General features: G+C 49.3%; 1 long non-coding RNA gene across 2 annotated transcripts in view; it reads right to left on the bottom strand.

Annotated features, from left to right (window-relative positions):
- The window catches only part of LOC142748995 (uncharacterized), a 71,309-nt gene extending 54,481 nt beyond the window's left edge, over positions 1–16,828 (bottom strand). For both annotated transcript variants that reach the window (XR_012882353.1, XR_012882352.1), the window contains exon 1: positions 16,740–16,828. This is a non-coding gene — a long non-coding RNA (uncharacterized LOC142748995). The remainder of the gene's footprint in view (positions 1–16,739) is intronic.
- Between the last annotated feature and the right edge of the window lie 1,059 nt (positions 16,829–17,887).

Here is a 17,887-nt window from a genome sequence, read left to right as displayed (position 1 = left end):
GAACTTGTCTAATGTAAATAATAAAAAGGAGGGGGCAAGAGCAGGAAGCCTGATTCCTGAGGGGGGGGTGAGTGAGGGATATCGTGGTGCTGTGTGAGAACTGAGTTAGTTGCTGCCCAGGAGAGGATGAGATAGCAGTGTGAGCTGCAGGCAGGGGCTGTCTACCTCAGAGATGGTACCTGACCTAGGGACAGTAATAGAGGACAAGTGTGGTTTCATTGGTTTCATTGGTTTCATTGGTTCTGTATGTGTCTGTCCCTGTTAATAAACGCGCCTCTGTGGCTTGTCCCCTGTTAATCTGTGTCGCCTGAATCTATCGCCCACATTCTCTTGGCGTAAACCGACCCCCACTGACCCGGTTTCGCCACATTTAATAACACAATGCCCTCTGTAGATAGTGCCACACTCCCCCTGTCGATGATAGCACACAGACCCCTGTAGGTTATGCCACACAGACCCCCTGTAGATTATGTCACACACTCCCCCTGTAGATGATGCCACACACAACCCCTGAAGATGCCACACATGCTGCCTGTATGTCTGTGGTTATCTGGTTGTTTACAGGCAGATGATGTCTCCCTTTATCACTAAGGCTAGGCGATATGTGCTGACCACTAATGGCAGTGTAAAAACCAGGGTAGATAGTGCCACACTCAGTGCACCTTCTGGATGGTGCTCCACACTGCCCCAATAGATGACTCCACACACTGCTCCCTGTAGTTGCTGCCACACACTGCTCCCTGTAGATAGTACCACACACTGCTCCCTGTAGATATTGCCACATACTGCTCCCTGTAGAGATTGCCACACACTGCTCCCTGTAGATGATGCCACACACTGCTCCCTGTAGATGGTGCCACACACTGCTCCCTGTAGAGGATTCCACACACTGCTCCCTGTATATATTGCCACACAGTACTCCCTGTAGATGATGCCACACACTGCTCCCTGTAGATGATGCCACACACTGCTCCCTGTTGATGATGCCACATGCTGCTTCCTGTAGATGATGACACACAATGCTCCCTGTAGATAGTGCCACACACTTCCCCCTGTAGATAGTGCCACAATGCCCTCTGTAGATAATACCACAATGCCCTCTATAGATAATAACACAATGCCCTCTGTAGATAGTGCCACACTCCCCCCTGTCGATGATGCCACACACAACCTCTGTAGATGCCACACATACTCCCTGTAGGTTATGCCACACGGACCACCTGTAGATGATGCCACACATCCCCCTATAGATGATGCCACACACCGCCCCTGTAGATTATGCCACACACACCCTGTAGATGATGCCACACACACCCCCTGTTGATGATGCCACATAGACCCCCTGTAAAGGATGCCACACAGACCCCGTGTAGATAGTGCCACACACAGCCCTCCTGTAGATAGTGCCACACACAGCCCCCTGTAGATAGTGCCACACACAGCCCCCTGTAGATAGTGCTACATACTCCCCCTGTAGATAGTGCCACATACTCTCACTGTAGATAGTGCCACATACTCCCACTGTAGATAGTGCCATATACTCCCACTGTGGATAGCCCTCTCCCCCCCTCACTGTAGGTAGAGCCATTGTGGCTCCCTCTATAATCGGAATCCCTGGACAGGTGTCGACAATGCTCTGGCCAGGGATTCCGCTGCAGGAGGTGCCCCTGACATCACTGCCCTTATAAGGACAGTGAAGTCATGGGCTATTCCTGGAGTGCCGGAATCCCCGGCCAAAGCGTTGCTGATGCCCTGGCTGGGAATTCTGCTCATAGTGAGAGCCCTGACTTCACTGTCCACATAAGGGCAGTAACGTCAGTGGCACCCCCTGCAACTGAATCCCCGGCCAGGGCATCGGCAACGCTTTGGCCGGGGATTTTGCTCCAGGAGGAGTGAATGGCAGAGCAGGAAGCGGATAGTTTCCTGCTTTGCCATAGTAATGATAGTATTCAATTGTATTTGCGTCCTGAGTACGTAGATACGATTGAATGTAGCAGTTGCCGGGACAGTAATTTGCCGGGACTATCTCTGTAAATTCGGGACAGTGCCAGCAAATGTGGGACAGTTGACAAGTATGGGTTTTTCATTAAACAACATTCATCAAATTGATAAAAGCCTGATCACTGGGGGTCTGACCGCTGGAACCCCAGAGATCAATAGGATGCGGGCACCGTGTGTGAATGGAGCTGTAATGCACATGCGTGACCACTACTCCTTTTACTATCTATGGGACTGACAGTGATAGCTGAGTAGAGCGCTCGGCTACCTCAGTTAGTTCCATAAACATAATGTCTGTATCTGGTGTGTGTGCTGCGCTTTTCTGACGTGTGTGCTGCATTTGTCTGATATGTGTGTGTGCATACATCTGATGAGTGCATAACGTGTGTATTGTTTACGGCCTGTGTCACTTAAAGATGCTCTGTCACCAGATTATAAGTGGCCTATCTCCTACATAATCTGATCGGCGCTGTAATGTAGATAACAACAGTGGTTTTTATTTTGAAAAATGATCATATTTGAGCAAGTTATGAACAATTTTAGATTTAGAAACTAATTAGCATAAATCTAAAATTGTTCATAACTTACTCAAATATGATTGTTTTTCAAAATAAAAACCACTGTTATTATCTACATTACAGCGCCTATCAGATTAGGTAGGAGGTAGGGCACTTATAATCTGGTGACAGAGCCTCTTTAAGGGAGGGGCCGACGCACATTCTTGCACAGAGGCTCTTTGTCCGCATCTGAATTAGTAAATATGCTCATTGGTAGCAGAAATTCATTAAGCACATGTTTAGTATAAACTCTTTTAATACTCTGTGAATAATTGAGACTTAATGGGAAAAGCATCAAGTCTTTTTCTATCCAGTTTTTCACCCCCTGGATGACGTAACAGCCCATGTGACAGCTGCAGCCTATGATTGACTGCAGCTGTCACATGGGATGAAAAGTCATCCCAGGTGGCCGGACTGGAGGAAGAAGCAGGGAGTTCAGGGTGAGTATGAAGGTTTATTTTTTTTTCTCAGTTGCGATTTTTGCAGCGGAATGGGGAAAACCCGCAACAGAAAAGCAACGAAAACACATGATAAATTGACATGCTGCAGATTTAAATTCCGCGCCGCAGGTCAATTTACGAACGTTATGAACGTAAATTCGGCTTAAAAAAGCCTCCAAAAAACATTTTCTGCTTCAAAAACGGCTGAAAATCAGAAGCTGTTTTCCCTTGAAAACAGCTACGTCATTTTCAGCCGTTTTTAATTGTGTGTGTGAAAATACCCTAAGGTGAGGTGGATGTTGGCTTGCTTTGTTTAAGCCAGGATGTACAGCCCAGATCTTTGGCTGCATTTGCTAAAGCTCTGTAACAGTGCGTCATCCTGCCTGAAGGAGGCGTTTTGTATTTAAACCCTTAATGACCAAGCCTTGTTGCGCGTTAATGACCAAGGATTATTTTTTCTTTTTCACTGTCGCATTCCAAGTGTCCTAACTTTTTTTTTATTTCGTCGACATCGCCGTATAAGGTCTTGTTTTTTGCAGGTCTAGTTGTATTTTTTAATTACAACATTTTTGGATGCATATAATATATTGATTAACTTTTATTAACTTTATTTTAGGAGAGAATTGAAAATAAGCAGCTATTCCAGCATTGATTTTCGCTTTACAAATTTATGCCGTTCACTATGCGGCACAAATAACATGTTGCCTTTATTCTATTGGTCAGCACGATTACGGGGATACCAAATATATAAAGGTTTTATATGTTTTCCTTCATTTGCACAATAAAAACCTTTTTTTTTTTTTAAATAAAAAAATAATTACTTGTTTTTTCATCTCCGCATTCCAAGACCCGTAACTTTTTTATTTCCGTCGATATAGCCATATGTGGCCTTGTTTTTTCCAGGACAAGGTGTAGTTTTCATTGGTACTATTTTGGGGTACATGGGACTTATTGATTAAGTTTTATTTAAATTTTTTATGGGGGAAGATATAATATAAAATATAATATAAAATACGTTTTGGCGTTGTTTTTTGCATTTTTTGGGCGCCCTTCACCCGGCTGTTTAATTAATGTGTTAACTTTATTGTTCGAGTCCTTATGATCGCGGAAATACAAAATATGTGTATGTGTTATTTTTTGGGATACTTTTACTAAATAAAATCACTTTTTAGGGAAAAAAAATGTGGTTTTATTTTATTTTCACTGTAATATATATATTTTTTCATAAACGTTATTTAATTGTTTTCATTTTTTTTGTCCCACTAGGGAACTTCACTTTGCTATCTAATCGCAGATATAATGCTTTGGTATACTTAGTATGCCAAATCATTATTGCCTGTCAGTGTAAAATCTAGTAGGCCACGTCACTGGCCATGCCTTGGAAACCAATCGGCACCCAGAGAACTCGTCACGGGGTTGCTGATGTGATGACAGAGGGAGCTCCCTCCCTCTCTCAAAAACAATAGATGCCTTAGATACCGCGGTCGCTTTGACAGCAAAATCTATTGTGTCAAACTGCCGGAATCGGATAGCGCTTCGATTCCGACAGTTGCAGCAGGAGCCTGGCTGTGCAGTACCCACGAGATCAGAGATATATCCGTCTCTATGCGGAAACTAGCTCCTGCTTGGGACGGATATATCCGTCCTTCTTTGTTAAGGGGTTAAAAGGGCAATGAGCCTGCCAAATGGGACCTAAACTGCGTTCTGTGAGCTGAACAGAAGAGAGTGTAGTGGCTTTTGAGGCAGTGAGCTTCTAGCCGTCTCCGTTGCTGCAGTGGATTGGACTAGAGGAGCGATGAGTCTCAGAGAAGAGAAAGAGCTGGAACTGAGGAGACATACGAAGTCTGGACAGAACAGTGCGCAGCAGTATCTGTGTTAGGGCCTGAGACAGTGGCGGATCCCCATCGCAGTTTTATCACATTTTGGCTGCGAATCACCACAAAACTGAAGGCCCCTCAACTGTTTCCGCGTCCTTTGGACGCAGGTACAATGGACATCACTGGCAAGGCAAGGGAACCATCGGTTCCCTTCTTCACCATTCGGTCTTGTTTTGTCATGCAGGCGGTCCACTGGATGCGGCCTGGTCAAAAGAGACCAGGCCTGCGTCGTCGGAGAAGAGGACGGCGCTGGGACGGGGACAGGTAAGTGTGGCACTATCTACAGGGGGTGGCGCATTCTACAGAGGGGCTGTGTGCGGTATCTACAGGGGGGCTGGGTGTCATATCTACAAGGAGGGTAGTGCTGTCTACAGGGAGGTGGCGCTATCTACAGGGTGTGTGTGGCACTATCTACAGGGGGTGGAACTATCTAAAAGGGGGGTGTTATCTATAGGGGTGTGTGGCACTATCACCGGGGGGTGTTGCTTGCTATTTACAAGGGGGATGGTGCTATCTACAGGGGGCAGGTGCTATCTACAGGGGTATGTGTGGCGCTATCTTCCAGGGGGTTAGTGCTTTCAAAAGGGGGGTGGCGCTATCTGCAGGGGGTGTGTGGCACTATCTACAGGGGATGGCACTATCTACAGGAGTGTGCTATCTACAAGGTGGTGGTGCTATCTACAGGGGGTGTATGGCACTATTTATACTTCCAGGGGGGTAGTGCTTTCTAAAGGGGGGTGGCGCTATCTACAAGGGGTTTGTGGCACTATCTGCAGGGGGTGGCACTATCTACAGGGGCGTGGTATCTACAAGGTGGTGGCGCTATCTATAAGGGGGTGTGTGGCACTATTTACAGTGGGGCTGTGTGGCGCTATTTACAGGGGGGCTGTATGGCACTTTCACCAGGGGGTCTGTGTGGCACTATCTATAGGGGGGCTATGTGTGATGCTATCTACAGGGCTGTGTGTGATGCTATCTATAGGGGGGTGTATGACACATTCTACAGGGGGCTGTGTGTGGCGCTATCTACAGGGGGGTGTGGGTGATGCTATCTACAGGGGCTGTGTGTGGCGCTATCTACTGGGGGGGTGTCGCGCTATGTACAGGGGGCTGTGTGTGGCGCTATCTACAGGAGGGTGTGTGTGATTGTGGCGGAACGGGTGACGGTTACAGGCATTGTACCCAGATAAAGGTTAAGCCTGCCGCAAACCGTCGCACTCCCGCCATCCGGGTGCCATAGCTTAGATGGCGCCCGGTGCTAGATGGGGATATGTCCCCTCAAACTGCATTACGTTATGTTTGATAACCAGTTGTTTTATATTGTATTGTATTCAGTGCTGCTTCAATGTCCTCCCCTCTAGGGTTAATCTTACACTGTAGGAGAATGAGTCACAGACTGAGAGCGGGAACTTGTCTAATGTAAATAATAAAAAGGAGGGGGCAAGAGCAGGAAGCCTGATTCCTGAGGGGGGGGTGAGTGAGGGATATCGTGGTGCTGTGTGAGAACTGAGTTAGTTGCTGCCCAGGAGAGGATGAGATAGCAGTGTGAGCTGCAGGCAGGGGCTGTCTACCTCAGAGATGGTACCTGACCTAGGGACAGTAATAGAGGACAAGTGTGGTTTCATTGGTTTCATTGGTTTCATTGGTTCTGTATGTGTCTGTCCCTGTTAATAAACGCGCCTCTGTGGCTTGTCCCCTGTTAATCTGTGTCGCCTGAATCTATCGCCCACATTCTCTTGGCGTAAACCGACCCCCACTGACCCGGTTTCGCCACATTTGGTGGCAGCGGTGGGATAGATTCAGCCCGTTCCTGGGGAAGCGGCAGGGGATAGGTACCCTGGTACCATCCGGCGCTTCGCGGCCAGACCTCAAGGGCGGACTGCCACACGTGTTGCAGTACAGGGGGACCACAGGCACCTAAATCCCCAGTCATGGAGCCTGACTCTATGGATCCTCCCGGCGGAGCAGAGGATGTCCCCTATGGCAGCTACCTCCGAATTACACTCCAAGAGCTGTGCCGGTTGCGGCGCATTGCCTTCTCGTCCCGCGACATCAAGGATCGGCTGATTGAGAAGCTCCAAGCCTCGGACCTGGCGAACCCGGCCGAGATGGGAGAGATGGCCGAGGGTGACGTTGACTACTGCCCCGAAGAATCGGCCAGTCGCCAGGGAACCGGCCGTAGCACCATCTCGGATGCCCAGGCCCTGCGGATGGGGGATCTGATGACCGCTCTGGGGCCTCAAAGCTCTGAGGCCGAGCGCCTGATCATCGTTGGGGCTGTGGCCTGTGCAGTGGCACCGCCAGAACCAACAACCCCAATCCCTGCCGGGCCCCGAAGACCCCAACTACGATACAACGACCTCCCCAAGTTGGATCCTTTGTCCACGGATATCGATGCGCACCTAACCATGCTGGAGACACAGCTACAGGTGCATGACATCCCCACCACCGAATGCGCTCGCTACGTGGGGCCCAGCCTGCAAGGGAGGGCCCTTGAAGTCTACCGGAGCCTAGGTCCAGAGGACAGACGGGACTACGGTTGCCTCCGGGACGCCCTGCTGAAGAGGTATGCGATCACCCCAGAGACTTTCAGAGAGCAGTTCCGTAATTTGACGCTCGCCGGCCAGGGTACCCATGTGGAACTGGCAGCCCAGCTCCGCTTAAGCTGCTCCAGGTGGGCCGAGGGGAAGAAGGCCTTCAGTCGGGAGGCCCTGGAGGACCTTGTCATTTTGGAGCAACTCCTCTCCAGGATGGAGATCCCCGTTCGTGCCTGGGTCGCGGACCGCCACCCCAGCACCCCTGAAGATGCCGCCACCCTGGCCGACGAGTTCTTGGCCCACCGACCCCAGTGGAGAAGCCTTCCGCACCAGGACCAACGCCGAGAGCTCCGAGCCCCTACCAAAATAGCGGAACCACCACGGCCAACTTCGATGAGACCCCAGCCGCAGCCTACGGCCGCCCCGATCCCTCCAAGGGTCCGCGGCCCTACGGACTCCCGCCAGTGTTATGGGTGCCACCAGCCGGGGCACATCCGACGGGACTGCCCCAATCAACGGTGCCCTTTCCCAGACCAACCCCAACCCGGGTTGCCTTTTGCCCGGAGGCGGGCGACCTCGATGAGTGTGACCACCTCCTAGATGCACCAGAGGTGGAGGAGGGGGTCTACCACGTAGAGCTTGCGAGCCTCGTGACGAACCAGGTCTCTGCCAACATGCAGGGCCACCGACAGCCCGTGGTGCTGGGACGCCGCACCGTCCAAGGACTCCGTGACTCGGGGGCATCCCTGACCCTGGTAAGAGCGGACCTGGTTCCCCAGTCTAAGGTTCTTCCCCAGCGATTAGCCCGGATTGCCCTGGCGGACGGACAGCAGCAGTCCATTCCCCGCGCCAGAGTCTACCTGGACTGGGGCCCCGGAAAAGGGGAGGTCGAAGTCGGGCTCATGCCGGATCTCCCCGCCGATGTCTTATTGGGGAACGACCTTGGGAACGGTCTCACAAGTCAGTTCGCTGGGGCCGTGACCTGCAGCCAAGCCATGGAGAACCTTTACCGGCCTCCACCACCGACCAGTGTAACCACCGAAGCTCCTCTCCCGGAAGCCCCGCTCCCCGAACCGCCGGTGGTAAGTACCCAAGGCCCTGACGCCTCACAACTGACCCACCCAACGAACCCCCCGACAGACCTGGGGGAGGTGGATAGGGTCGCTTTTAGGGAGGCCCAGCATACGGATCCTTCCCTGTCCTCTGCCCGTAGCCTGACCGATCGACCACCCAGTGGAGGCGCCCAGGCAGGGTTCCAGTGGGACAACGGGCTGTTGTACCGGGTCGAAGCCCCGACCAAGCCCGAGTCGCCCTGGACCGCCTCCAAACAGCTGCTTGTTCCCCAAGCCTACCGTGCACGACTGTTAGCCCTGGCCCACGATATACCCGCGGCGGGTCACACTGGGACCAGGTCCACCAGGGCCCGGCTCTCTAAGGCTTTCTTTTGGCCAGGGCTGACTGATGACGTGCGGCGGTACCGAGCTTCGTGCCCTGTCTGCCAACGGGTGGCGGGGCCCCCGCGCAAGGTGCCGCTCAGGCAGCTGCCCCTCATCCGAGAGCCCTTCCAGCGGGTGGCCATAGATCTGGTTGGCCCCATTAATCCACCCAGCCGAGGGGGAAAGCGTTACATCCTAACCCTGGTAGACTTCGCTACCAGATACCCGGACGCAGTGGCTCTGTCCTCCATAGATGCTGAGCACGTCGCCCAGGGACTCATGGACATCTTCAGCCGGGTGGGGTTCCCGCGTGAGGTACTCACAGACCAGGGATCTGAATTCCAGGGAGAACTCATGCAGGACTTCTGGAATCGGCACGGGGTGAGTTCTTTAAGAACCACCGCCTACCACCCCCAAACGAACGGACTGTGTGAAAGGTTCAACGGTACCCTCAAGCAGTTGCTACTCCGATACATCCACTCGGAGGGGAGAGACTTGGACTGCTCCTTGCAGCAGCTTCTCTTTGCCTATCGAGAGGTGCCGCAGGAGTCTACCGGGCACTCCCCATTCGAGTTGCTGTTCGCGAGGCGGGTCCGGGGACCCTTGGACTTAGTCCGGGAAGGTTGGGAAGGGAAGTTTGCAAGCCCGGAGATCCCGGTAGTAGACTATGTGAGCCAAATGCGGGAGCACCTAGCACGGCTGATGGATTTGGCCCATCAGCGATTGGAAGTAGCTCGAAGCCGTCAATGGGACGAGTACAACCGTAGCGCCCGACCCCGAGAGCTGGGGGTGGGGGAGAAGGTACTGGTCCTCGCACCAGTACGAGGCAACAAGTTGCAGGCCAATTGGGCTGGACCGTACACTGTAGTGGGGCGACAGGGGACGACGAACTACCTAGTAGCCCACGACAAGGCAGAAAAGTGGGTACGGAACTACCACATAAACCGGCTCAAGGCCTATGTGGTAAGGGAGGTAGGAGCGGTCGCGATATGCTGCCCGCCCATGGACAACCCTGACGTGGACCGCATCCCTGACCTACTGACAGAGGGCCGACGCCAGACAGGGCTGGCAGATGTGCAGCTTGATGTCCAGCTATCGCGCTTGCAGAGTAGGGAGATGGGGGAGGTGTTAGCAGCCCAGGAGGCCCTGTTCACCGCGTCCCCCAGACGTACCTCCCTAGTCGCTCACGAGGTCGACACTGGAGGAGCCCGACCCCTGAGGCAGCTCGCGTTCCGAGTGGCTCCCTCAGTGCTGACCGCGATGAGGAAAGAAGTAGAAGAAATGCTGGAGATGGGGGTCATTGTACCATCTCACAGTCCTTGGGCCGCCGGCGTTGTGTTGGTCCCCAAGAAGGACAAAACCACGAGGTTCTGTGTAGACTACCGGCAGCTGAACGAGGTAACCGTTACGGATGCCAATCCGATGCCCCGCATTGATGAGCTGCTCGATAGGCTGGGAGGGGCACGCTTCGTGTCCACTCTGGATCTCAGCAAGGGCTACTAGCAGATTCCTCTGACCAAGGAAGCCCAAGAGCACTCGGCGTTCATCACCCCGTTCGGCCTGTTTGAATTTACCTGCATGCCATTCGGGATGAAGAACGCCCCCGCGACCTTCCAGAGGGTGGTCGACCAGATCCTCGTGGGGTGTCAGGAGTTTGCCCAGGCCTACCTGGACGATATCGCTATCTTTAGCGAGACTTGGGAGGAACACTTGGGGCACGTGGCGCAGATCCTGGAGCGCATCCGGTACCCCGGCCTCACCATCCGCCCCGACAAGTGCCAGATGGGGATGGCAGAAGTCACCTACCTGGGGCACCGAGTGGGCAGCGGACAGATCCGCCCCGAGCCGGCCAAGGTGGAGGCCATTCTCCAATGGCCCCGGCCGGCCAACCAGAAGCAGGTTAGGGCCTTTCTGGGAGTCACAGGGTACTACCGAAAATTCATCCCGCAGTATAGTACCCTGGCCAAGCCCTTGAGCGACTTGACGTCCAAAAGGTTCAGTCGACTGATGCCCTGGTCCCCTGACTGTGAGGCGGCCTTCGGGAGCCTTAAGACTGCCCTCTACACCTCCCCTGTCCTGGCTGCCCCTGACTTCCACTGGCGGTTCATAGTCCAAACCGTGCCTCAGACGTCGGGCTGGGAGCGGTACTGAGCCAAGTGGACCAGGCGGGCCATGAACACCCGGTCGCGTACCTCTCCCGGAAGTTGCTGGACCGAGAGAGGGCATACGCAACCATTGAGAAGGAGTGCCTGGCTGTCGTGTGGGCTCTAAAGAAGCTCCAGCCCTACGTTTATGGGAGGGAGTTCACCATAGTCACAGACCACAGTCCTCTCAGTTGGTTGAACCGAACCGCCGGGGACAATGGGCGTTTACTACGGTGGAGCCTGGCCTTACAATCCTATAACTTTACCATCTCTCATAAAAAGGTCCGGGACCACGGGAATGCTGATGGACTCTCTCGGCAGCAGGACACTGATGGGCGGAGACTGACAGCACCGGGCCCAGATCTCATCACTGACCCGACAGAGGGTCAGCAGGACTGATTCTGGATCTAAGCTGGGGGAGGTCTGTGGCGGAACGGGTGACGGTTACAGGCATTGTACCCAGATAAAGGTTAAGCCTGCCGCAAACCGTCGCACTCCCGCCATCCGGGTGCCATAGCTTAGATGGCGCCCGGTGCTAGATGGGGATATGTCCCCTCAAACTACATTACGTTATGTTTGATAACCAGTTGTTTTATATTGTATTGTATTCAGTGCTGCTTCAATGTCCTCCCCTCTAGGGTTAATCTTACACTGTAGCAGAATGAGTCACAGACTGAGAGCGGGAACTTGTCTAATGTAAATAAGAAAAAGGAGGGGGCAAGAGCAGGAAGCCTGATTCCTGAGGGGGGGGTGAGTGAGGGATATTGTGGTGCTGTGTGAGAACTGAGTTAGTTGCTGCCCAGGAGAGGATGAGATAGCAGTGTGAGCTGCAGGCAGGGGCTGTCTACCTCAGAGATGGTACCTGACCTAGGGACAGTAATAGAGGACAAGTGCTGGAGTCCCATCTAACTAAGGAGGATCTGGAGACACCCCAAAGGATGAAAGGTACAGTGGAGAGACCCCATAGTGAGGTATCCTGTCACATCCAGCCCAGAGGGGAGAAGCAGCAATGCATTGGTTCTGTGTGTGTCTGTCCCTGTTAATAAACGCGCCTCTGTGGCTTGTCCCCTGTTAATCTGTGTCGCCTGAATCTATCGCCCACATTCTCTTGGCGTAAACCGACCCCCACTGACCCGGTTTCGCCACAGTGATACTATCTGCAGGGGCTGTGTGTGGCGCTATCTACATGGAGGTGTGGTGCTATCTACAGGGGGCACTGTGTATGTGGTGCTGTACTTTACAGTGTTTGACACAATTATATTCAGGGGAATAGTGTTTGGTACTATTTTATCCAGGGGTGCAGTGTATGGTTATTATTATATTTAGGGGCACAGTGTGTGGCAACATGAGAATTTTAGCTTCGTGTAGAAATGTTGGAAAATTGAGGAGCCGAAGACATCTGAGTGGCAAATTTTGCAGAAATGGGTCATGGCCGGGAGAAGTCGTCATGCGGTCTGGACCGTATGGGGAAGAAAAGAAAACTACTAGAATCTGAGAAGGCATTACCTGTGCGTAACTGGATTTATAGAGTCACATATATATAGTTATCTGTCACCTCTCCTCACATGTTTATTATAGGAAATACTTGTATTCCATATAATTTTTTTTGTGCAGTCCAGAACTGATAGACAAGTCAGGATGATGTGTGTCTGCACAGTGTGATACTGTCATCAATGGCTGGAGATTGTCAGTATGTAGGGACTCAGCCCTTTGACAAGGGGAATCGTAACATCCATTTGTTAATGCTTGCACAAAAAGGTAGTGTTAATAATAGTTACGGCGCAACAGGGCGGCGGTGAAGAAGGCGGGCCCAAGTTTGGGTAACAGCCCAGGGCCTGTGGTAGACAATCCGCTATTGGCCTGAGCTGCAGCAGGGTCCCGGAGAGCAAACAGTAGTTGGGAGGTAGCCTACACTGTAAAGAGATCTAGCTAGGCGGTTAGAGGAGGAACATAAATGAAACGTTTGTTATAAGCAAAAGCTATGCGTGATCCTGCAGTGTCTAGCAACATGAAAACTACCGTATTTTTCGGATTATAAGACGCAGTTTTTAGCAAGAATAAATCTTGCTAAAAAGTCCCTGCGTCTTATAGTCGGCAGTCAAGGGACCCGGCAGCGCCGGGACCCCTGACCGCTCCTTACTTAACCCCTTCCCGACCCCTGATGTGCCGGCACATCATGGAGCTGGGAGGGGATGATGTATGGAGCGGGCTCACGTGCTGAGCCTGCACATTACACTGCAGGTGTCAGATTTTGACACGCTGCTCTAATGGCCAGCAACAGTGATGGCGCTGTTCCTGGCCGTTTAACTAGTTAAATTGCGACCGCAGCATTTATAGTGGTTTTCCCATGAAGGACATTTATGACATATCCACAGGTTATGTCATAAATGTCAGATAGATGTGGGTCCTACCTCTGGGACCCGCATCTATCTCTAGAGTGGGAGCCCCCTAAACCCCGTTCTATCTTACCCGGCTCCGCTGTTTTCCTGCCACTTCCTGGTTACATGGTCGAGTTACAGAAACAGCGTAACTTGCTGAGCTACGCAGGTTCCGTAACTCCCATAGAACTGAATAATAGTTACGGAAACAGCGTAGCATGCTACGTTGCTTCTGTAACTGCTATTCACTACTATGGGAGTTATGGAAACAGCATAGCTCAGCGAATTACCTCATCCATGTATTGAAGTGTACTGTACTAGCAATCTAATGATTGCTGGTTCAAGTCCCCTATGGGAACTAATAAAATGTGTGTAAAAAAAAGTTAGATACATTTTTAGGAGTGTAAAAAATGTTTACAAGGTAAGAAAAAAACCCTTTTCCCATTTTTCCCCAAGCACAATGTAAAAATAAAAAAATTGGTATCGCTGCATCTGTAAAAGTCCAAAACTATTGCAATATAGCATTATTTGACTCACACAGTGAACGGCGTAAAAAAAATAAAATGTAAAACCCCAGAATCATTATCTTTTAGTCACTATAGTGCTAAAAAGAATGAAATAAAAAGTGATAAAGAAATCGTACGTACCAAAAAAATGGTGAAATATGAAAACTGCAGCTCGTCCCGGAAAAAATAAGCTCTCACACCACTCAAACAATGGAAAAATATAAGTTATGACTCTCAGAATGTGGTGAAACTGAACAAATTCGTTTTTGTTAACCAATAGTTGTTTTTTTGTTTTTTTTAAGAGTGGTAAAATATGTCATTTTTTCCTATTTTCTGTTGTCTAAAACCTGGGTGTCTTATAGTCAGGTGCGTCTTATAGTCCGAAAAATACAGTACTTAGAAATAGCAGGTTCTTATATAATAGGTCTATAGGGGCCTTCTTAGTTAGCAGTCAGCCACCACCAATTACAAAGAGGTGCGATAGGCCCGAACCACGCAAACGCAGCAACCTTGGTGCAGACTTTTTGGGCGGAGCAGACTTCCGCTTTAAGGATGGGGTGCCCTTAGCTCTTACTATGCCAGTCACACAGAACAACAAGCCAGCTATCTTGCCAGCCTGCTCCACCTATATATAGTTGTAACTAAGTGCTGTACCTCCCACATGGGAAGAATGTATATAATAAATGTGGCCGAGTGCACCATCAGCAATGGCAAACAAACTGTACATATTGTTAATCTAAATGTTAAAGTGGATACGCATCACACCATAACCACCCCACCTTACATTTTTTATATTGGTTCATGGAGTGGAGTTCTACTCGAGCATCACCAATAAACGGAGTGCCGTGCAGCTATTGTACTACACAAAGTGCTGCCATAGTAACGCTCATCATCTGTATAAAAAAATTCTCCCTCTGATGCCAATTCCCGACAACTTCTATCAGAAAAAGTTGTCTTTAAGGCTAGCTATTATCCTTAACCTTAAGGGTATGTTCATACGAGGGCGTCCGTTACGGCTGAAATTACGGGGATGTTTCAGCCTGAAAACATCCCCGTAATTTCAGCCGTAACGGCATGTGCAGGCGCTTGAACGCCGCGTCAATTACGGACGTAATTGGCGCTGCTATTCATTGGAGTCAATGAATAACGGCTCCAATTACGGCCAAAGAAGTGACAGGTCACTTCTTTGACGCGAGCGTCTATTTACGAGCCGTCATTTGACAGCGGCGCGGAAATTACGCCTCGTGTGAACAGACAAACGTCTGCCCATTGCTTTCAATGGGCAGATGTTTGTCAGCGCTATTGAGGCGCTATTTTCGGACGTAATTCGGGGCAAAAACGCCCCATTTACGTCCGTAAATAGGCCGTGTGAACATACCCTAATTATATTCATGTTGGCCAAACCCACCGATTCTAGTGGGATCAGCTGATGATGATCTTATGTGTATGGAGACAAACTGACAATCAGACGTTGCAGGTAAGAAGGATCGGGCATGTTTGTTGATGTTTTGTTTCCCTGTGGCATAGGTTAGGCTTATTCCCCTTTTCACATTGAAATTAACATGCAGGCCTGGGCCAATGTGAGCATGCATGTTTATGGGAGAGATAGCTGTTGGCCAAACGAGCAGTTAGCCGAAGGCTGCCTCATGGGTATGACTTGCTTAACAAGTATTCGGTAAACATATCTAGCAAAAGATCATGAAATTAGGAGATAGCTTTGGCGCCATACCTTTTGCCATATAAACTCCAAAAATTTAAATATAACATACTAGTATACCTTAGACTAAGTCTATTATTCTTTTACATTGCAAGGATATATAGCATTTAGTGAAATGAAAGAACCAGTTGCCTACTTTATTGCCTTATTTCAGTCATCTGCTTGTACAACAGATGAAGCCTATATATTATTGCTGTGAAACCACTGCAACATATATTGTGGTCAACAAGGTTACAGAGTCCATGTTCTTATCGACAAGTGCCGACTCCATTTAGATCATCAGTCAATGATAGTAGTGGTATAAAATATCCAGACGGACCTTTTATAATGTGTCACTTGTAACTTCTTGACTTTTATTTATTATTAGAATATTAAATGACATATTGTACAATTTATAGAATCTCTGCTGAGCATTATATGAAAGGAAAGGCTACATAATACGATTTCATTTATGGGCCCATATACTGCACTTGCTTTGTAACCTATCATTTCGCAGATACATATGAAATGTATTTTCAGGTACACTCCAGACAGAAAATTGATGTGCTTTATTGTAGAACATCCATTATGACAGTTACGAATTAAAAAGAAAATCTGCTTTTATATAAAACACTAGATGTTCTGACAATCAAATGTCTATGACACGCGCCTCATTTAATACATATATTTCCCATTGTGTAAGCGGAGTTAGATAGAGAACGCGGAATGCCAACTGATGAATCTTCCCTCATCCACTAAGTACAAAGAGCAGGAGGGGTGCCTGCGGGGCTGAGAATGGAGGGGCCGTCTGTTATAAATTGAGATGACATGCTTGTTTGTAAATGTATTGTGATGGAAAACTCTTTAGAGACTCCAACAGAGAGGTAGAGAAAGCGTTAGTAGCCGAACGATATAGACAATATCATCCGTAGGAATAATTGCAGTTTGCTTCCTATACATGTACCATGGTTCCTATGTATAACTGTATAATCCCTGACTCTGCTCATCATGTATAATATATCACAGGAATAATTGAACTCTATAGATACTCAATCCAAGAATTCTCAACCTTACATGTATTAATATGCATTATCTTATTTACAGTTCTGCATGTTCTCTATCATTATATCTTTACCTGCAGAGACTGTAAGAGGATTGAAGCATCCTTACCTGCAAGGGAGCTCGTCCTAAGATTTCCTGCTGGCTCGCTTCTGAATTCTTCTTACAGATTCCTATGCTCACACCACAGGCAGGTTCTCAGACATCACATGGTTGTACGAGCCAATCAACAGAATGGGTTTTACTACTATTAACGCCTACATTGCTGGGTCCTTTATACATTGTAGAACAATGCATTTTATTCGAGACTAACCCTAATTTGTATTCTTGTCATATTTCTCTGTATCTATAGATATATAGATAGTTGAGGTAGAGCTATATTAAGGGAAAGAGAGGGTAAGTCTACTGTATTTGGTTCCTGGGACTTCACATGAACAATAAGGGTATGTTCACACGGCCTATTTACGGCCGTAAATCGGGCGTTTTTGCCCCGAATTACGCCCGAAAAGAGCGCCTCAATAGCGCTGACAAACATCTGCCCATTGAAAGCAATGGGCAGATGTTTGTCTGTTCACACGAGGCGTATATTTACGCGCCGCTGTCAAATGACGGCGCGCAAATAGACGCCCGCGTCAAAGAAGTGACCTGTCACTTCTTTGGCCGTAATTGGAGCCGCTATTCATTGACTCCAATGAAGAGCAGCGCTAATTACGGCCGTAATTGACGCGGCGTTCAAGCGCCTGCACATGCCGGTACGGCTGAAATTACGGGGATGTTTTCAGGCTGAAACATCCCCGTAATTTCAGCCGTTACGGACCCCCGCCGTGTGAACATACCCTAAGGGATAAAGGATCGCTAGGGGTGCTATTAGACTTTTTTCTTATTTTTACCCCTCTGTTACTTATTGTTCAATCTTTCCCACTCTTTATGACCTCTATGTAACATAACAGAGCACATTGTGGTCCTTTATGAACATTTATTTTAAAGGGGTTATCCAGGTTCTTATTTTTTTTTTACTAATGGCTGCAAAATTACATAAATTAACAAAACAAGCAGCACTGACCCACCTATAATTTCCCCCAGGGATAGTTTACATGCAGGCAGCATATGAGCGCGTGTTTTGTTAATTCATGTCATTTGTAGCCATCAGAAAATAAATTTGGGAACCTGGATAACTCCTTTGAAGGCTATGTACACCTTTGAATTTGTTTGTTTGTTTGTTTGTTTTTTTATAAAAATTGGTGTGTTTGGTGCAACTT

This window comes from Rhinoderma darwinii, chromosome 3 (genome assembly GCF_050947455.1).
Source record: "Rhinoderma darwinii isolate aRhiDar2 chromosome 3, aRhiDar2.hap1, whole genome shotgun sequence".
NCBI classification, from domain to species: Eukaryota; Metazoa; Chordata; class Amphibia; order Anura; family Rhinodermatidae; genus Rhinoderma; species Rhinoderma darwinii.
Note: the sequence above shows the minus strand (reverse complement) of the source record. Positions and strands in the feature narration are given on the sequence as shown.